A 6341-nucleotide genomic window follows, 5' to 3' on the forward strand; every position below is an offset into this window, starting at 1 on the left:
GGCCCAAGTTCAGGCAGGTTCAAGCTGCTCATCCACCCTCCATGCAGGAGGTGTTTTGGGGGCTGGAATGCAATGGAATCTGGATGAGCCTTGGTTGGAGGAGTTGTCCCTATGAGACCACTCTAGCTGGCTCAAATTAAAGCAGCTCTGAGGTGGCTCTACGTTACATTGGGAACTGTTTCGGTTCTTGAGACAGGGTAAAGGTAGCGTTAGAATCTTCTTACCTTGCCTCCCTTCCCCCAAACTGTTTTGAATATAAGTGTGGCTTGGCTGAGGATTTGGGTTACTGTGTTTAGCTGCGGCAGTCCTTTAAAGTCTCAGTACATTCTCATCAAGACACTATGGGTCACTACAAGTTTATGTTAATGTTCTGTTTGTAGAATAATCTTGGGGAGAACTTAGTGCTCACAAAAATAACAATGAGAAAATAATAATTTTATTTACATAGCTTGTAAACATCTGCCCAGACACTTGGGGTGGTCTGCAACCTCAAAGAACAAGTTAAACTCTGGTGTTACTCCTAACCAGGAGCTTGAGAAGCCCACTCTGGGCTCTGAGCCACGCTAAGTTTTTTCTTACCTCATCATCAGTAATATAGATTCTTCAGGCCAAATTCTGCCTTTCGTTTTTACTTGTATGACCACATTTTGTTTTTAAATTTCGCTCTTAATGCCTGAGCAATCTCATTGCCTTCAGATTCTGCCCTCAGTGACTCCTTTTCAACCCCCCATCTTGAAACTTATTCTGAGCTGCAAAGACTTATATATGCTTACATTTAAGTGTGTGGGCAGTTCCCTTGATCTCACTAGGACTATTCCTGTGTGTAAAGTTAAGAGGTGTGATTGTCTAAGGCCAGGTCTACACTCCAGCGTTTTCTATGTCTGTGAGGGTTGTGAAGATCCTAGTGAGCCTAGTGTAGACACAGTTATCCCCTCAATACAGTACTTTTGTCATTATAGCTTATTTTTCTTGGTAGGGCAGTTTTATTGGAACAAATCGTGTCCATACTAGGGATGCATTTCTAGTACAGTACACCACTATAGCTATACTGGCAAAGCACTCTTAGTGTAGAAAGTCTTAGCTAACCAGTCTGCTACTGATGCATGAGCCAGAACAGACTCCAGCTCACACTCCCATCACCTTGCAGTTCTGCAGAGCTAACAGGAATAAAAAAGTTGTAAAAGTATATTTTTGTCATTATTGTTAGCAGATCTGATTTTTCATACACTCAGGGAGTAGAAGGAGCTGTGGTGACAGAGTGGATTTCGAGTAGAACGACACTTTCAAGAAACATTAAAAAAAAAAAAGACCATCCTCTAAAAAAAGTCAGAGAAATCAAATCAATGTCGGGGTGACCTAAAAAATAGCAGTAGGGAACTGTGGGAAATTGTTGAGGAGGACGGGACCAAATGCAGGACCAGTCATAATCAGAATTTTAAAAGGAAGAAAAGTTCTAAAGATGTTGTTCAAAAGTGGGAGAGATTGTGAGGGTGGAGGGCCACGATGGACTGAAATGGATGTGAGAGGGTTCCATGCTCTAGCACCCACCGCAGGAACTACGTCGGCATTGTTATGCTTTCCTTTGCACTCCTGTTAAACTCTGATTTGTAGCACTCTTGAACACGGGCCTCCTTAAGCTAAGACTAAGGGTTGGTCTAACGGTGTGGTAATTTTGTATGGCCTTTGTTAATGGACTTTAGTTTAGGGTACTGGCTTTATTTTATTTTTTAAACCATTTTACTTACATTTTTATTCCCATCAATCCCAAAAGGTTTGAAATGTATCATTTCCATTGCTATCTAATAGAAGTTAGCTATAAATAACTAAATGCCTGCAGGTCATTTACCAGGTGTAAGAAAATGATGGGAGCAGGTAAAAGATTAATATGTTTGGGATTTATACTGTGTACTTTAGCAGTTTATTTACTTTGCTTAAAAAAGTTCCACTGCCTTGAACTCTAACAGCTACAACCTGATCACTCATAACAAACTGTGCAGATCTTAAAGAAACCGTGTTAATTTAAAATGTGTAAAACCACGTTTTTAAAAGCCTATGCCCAATAGTAATTTGTCCACGTTTGTTTGTTTTTAAAATACTAGTTAAAGCCATTATACATATTTTTCCAAGGCTGGATGCCTTTCTGAAAGATATAAGTTTTTGGACTCAGTACAGAAGTAACTGGGTGAAAATATAAGGTCTGTGTTATACAGGAGTTCAATCTAGATGATCGAATGTACCCCAGGCACCTAGGAAATAAACATTCCCATGAAGTGTCAAAACCCCTGATGTTGCAGTACTGAGACCATGGTCCTGCAAACCCTTATGCACACAACTTTACGTATGGGAGCTCAGATGTTATACAGTGATGTGGTCCATAGAAATACCTGGATGGCTTGATAGTTCAGTCATTAGAGAGACAGGACTAGTCACATTGATTTTAATGGGAGAACTGATGTGTGTAAAGTTAAGCACATGAGCAAGTGTTTGAAGGACTGGGAACTAAGAAACAGTCTTAAATAAGTGGGGTGCACTGCAAGGCCCAGAGCTGTAGGGTTGCCAGGTGTCTGGTTTTCAACCGGAACACCCGGTCGAAAAGGGACCCTCCCCAGCCCGGTGAAAATGAGCAACTGAGTGAAGGTGGGGGAGAGCGAGCGACGGAGGGAGGGGGCATGGAGTGAGCGGGGTGGGGCCTCAGAGAAGGGGCAGGGCAAGGGTGTTCGGTTTTGTGTGATTAGAACGTTGGAATGTTGTGGAGTTTTTTTATGTCACATTGGGCTACAGAGAAGTATTGCCAACCCGAAGCGTCAACAAATCAGGCCCATCAGACTGGCTTAAATATCAAGATGTAGAAAATCTGAAAATTAAATAATAAAAATTTAAAATTAATCTTGGGTTTTTTATTTGCTTTCTGGTATTGGAATGTTTAGACTTTATATTTTCAAACTTTTCTCTGCAAACATGATGTCTAGAAATTTACTTTTAAAGAAAAAATGTGAGGTGAGATTCTCAAGTAATAACCGGATTTCAGCAGCTGAGCTCTAAGAAAGTCACCAAATATTATAAAATCACAAGCATTGGCAATACTGAGAGAGGGCCATCTATATAGGTCAGTGTTTCTGCGCTTCCTGGAAAATATGAGTGGTCACAACTTTGACCTCAGCTTAACCAGATGTTTTTCCTGGCAATTTCTTTGAATTTTAAAATAAATTTTGCAGGAACACCTGTGACACTTATTGCTGATTCTGGGTTTCTAAAACGGTGTTTGTGCTCAGCTGGATATCTTTGCCTTACTGATATGGTCTGAACAAAATAAATAACAGTCTAGTAATCAAGCACAACACAGCAGTGGATTCAAACAGAGAAATTTGCAATCTTGTTGCCTATGGCGGTGTATATTCTAAGGCAGGCCTGCACAACTTGTAAAGCGGCGAGGGCCTTATTACTCCAAAGAAAATAGCTGAGGGCCGAAACCCTCCTGGCCCCACTGACCCCGCCGCAGTGCCACCCAGCTCCCCGAAACATAACCCCCCCCAGCACCGCCCGCCCTGCAAAAATACTCCCCCCCCCCCAGTGCCGCCCAGCCCTCCCGAAATAACCCCTTCCCAAGCGCCACCCGCCCTGCGGAAACAAACCCTCCTTCCCCAGCACCGCCGCACTGAAACAGTGGTACTGAACCTTGGTAATATGTTATAGCCTGCCCCTAAGGTAGTATAATTAAGGTAAAAGAAAAATGTCTTTTTGCTAGAAGTAGAAAAAGATCTTTCCCCCACTTTGTAATCAGTTGCCCTGTTGAATGAATGAGGAAGGCGTAGAAGGCAGGCACCTCCAGACAGCTGCAACCCTTGGAGAGGGGATGGGAACCAGACCAGATCAGTAGAACAGGTCAGCCACAGACTCATAGCTCGCCACCGCAGCCCTCCATCCCCCGCTGCCTGCTCGCCTCCTCAGGCCCCCCCCCGGCTCACCTGCCTCCCCGCTCGCGTTCTCAGTTCCCCCCTCCACAGCTCACCTACTCACCCCCCGCCACTGCCCGCCCGCTCACCTCCTCAGCCCCCCACCCCCCTGGCTCGCCTGCCCCCCCCCCCCGGCTCGCCTACTCACCACCCGCCACTGCCCACCCGCTTGCCTCCTCAGCTCCTCACCCCCCGGCCAGTGATGAGCTGCCAAAATCTAAACAACCAGTTCCCTCCTCACCCCACAAGGAGGTCGTGGCCTGCCCCCCCCAGGACTCCTGCCTCATCCAACCTCCCGCGTTCCTTGTTGTGCAGGCCTGTTCTAAGGCATGCATGGCATCAACACTCCAATACAGGCCTGAGGGGGTCTGCAGCCAGGAGGGCACACATGGAAGTCTGCATGGGACATAAGGTGAACATGACAGGTATTAGGAATTAATTATATTATTACCATGCTGTGGCTATCCTAAGGAGCACAGGCCATGGCAATTCTGACACAATGCAGACTCCCTGCCCCAAAGACCTAAAAAACACTCCTGCTACAGATTAGATGGTTGCTGCTTGAAAAAAGCTCAGATTGCTACTTGTGACATTTTAAAGGTATGTTTTTATTGAAGTGCCATGTTAAAGTGGATTGAGTAAACCATGCCCCCCCGCCCAGCACCCCTTTTGCCAGCTCAGGTAATAACCCCTTGCGAGACACCCAGTTTTTGCTTAGCTACTTCTACTGCCTTCCTTAGGTCCTGAGACCCACTTTGTGGGCTCCTGGTTGCACCTCCTTATGGATACAGCCCGTCCGTTTCCTCCACTTTCACTTGTTTTAATAGTGATAATTTGTGTGTGTGCTTTAGCCCCCACTGCCTAGCAGGGAGCCAGAGGATACTAACACCAGCCACCCATGGAGATACTTGGCAAGAAAACAAGGCAGAAATAGAGAAACTCAACACCCATCAGCCTGTATTTGAAACTTTCTGCCCATGGCAGTGGGAGGGTGTAGTACTGCATTCCTGCCACCATGTGGAGCTGTGTGAGGCTATAAATCTGCACCACTGGCCAGGCCCATGCTCCCATCATTCCAAAATGGTGTCCCCCAGCAGGAGGTAGATGCTGCTGGCTTGTTCTGTGTCCCCTGGATCCCGAGGAGACACTGAGTAGCAGGGACATGTGCCCCAAGGTAAGAGACTGCCTCGGTCTCTGGTTCTGTACTGTGGCAGGTAGGAGGGTGGTGGGGGAGCAGGTGTGCTGCATGCACCTGCCCTGCGCTGATTGCACCTTGGGGTTCTGTAGTAGCTTTGATGGAAACATTGTGATGTATTTAGGGTGCCCTTTGGGGTTGCCCCTTTGAGGGTCCTTCACCTTAGGCTTTCATTGCCTCCCAGGTAGATTGTTCCAACACAAATTCTTGGTGTACTAGAGCTTCATTCACATTTCTGTCTTTCTGCCTGTTTTTCTTCAAAGTGATGTATTCTCAGGGTACTGGCGTGGCCCCAAATGCTCGGAAAAGCCAGGAGCCCCCCTCTAGTGCTTGGTTACCCAGGAATAGGGGATTAAGGGTAATGTAGTAATTGTCACAGTTCAGGGCAACTACACTCGTATTCCTCCTCTATGGGCCAGCAAGGGCTGAACCTACTCGTAGGCTTCTGGCTTCCCTGCCATCACTTTTCTTGGGTGGAGACACATACATCTCTCCCCCTCCTGATTGGGCTGTTTGCAGGCTGCACGGTTCCCTGCCTACACTGGGAATGGCAAATCAGATTGCCTCAGCAGGCCTGCGTTGCCTTTCCTCAGAGGCTGCAAACAGCGTCATTGCCCACAGTTAAGGAACCGCCCAACTCTTTCTCAGCAAGTACCTTTATCCTTATTCAAAGCAATAACAGAACCTATGTGCTTGCTAATAAGCCAATCAGAGATCACCCCAACTCCAACTAGGGCTCTGGCCAGTGAACAAACCCCACCAAGGGGTTTTTATATGATTACAGGGTTCGTAACCGCATTGGTTCAGACCTGTGAGTCCTTCGTTTATACAATTGGGCCTCTAATCTTGTCTTGAAGTGATGAGCAGGTCCCTTCCTGAGGGGGGAGTTTCAAAGATTGGGTCTGGAGGTGGGGAACTTTGCATTCCCTCCGCCCAGGTATTCCCAGTATTCCTAGGGAACCAGCTTAACTTTGTTTATCCCAAAAGTTTCTTCTCATCTGGCCCATTATTTTAAAATAGCCATGTGAAGCTCGCTTAGGGTTTAAATTAGTCATATGTGCCTCCTTCATTCACATTGCTGTCTGTCTGTTTTCTAAGGGTTGTATTCTCAGGGTACTGGTGTGGCCCTAAATGCTCATGAACAACTACAGGAAAACTTGTTACATACAATCCAACCATAACAGAGAAATCTT

The sequence above is a fragment of the Chrysemys picta genome, chromosome 7 (genome assembly GCF_011386835.1).
Source record: "Chrysemys picta bellii isolate R12L10 chromosome 7, ASM1138683v2, whole genome shotgun sequence".
Classification (NCBI taxonomy): domain Eukaryota; kingdom Metazoa; phylum Chordata; order Testudines; family Emydidae; genus Chrysemys; species Chrysemys picta.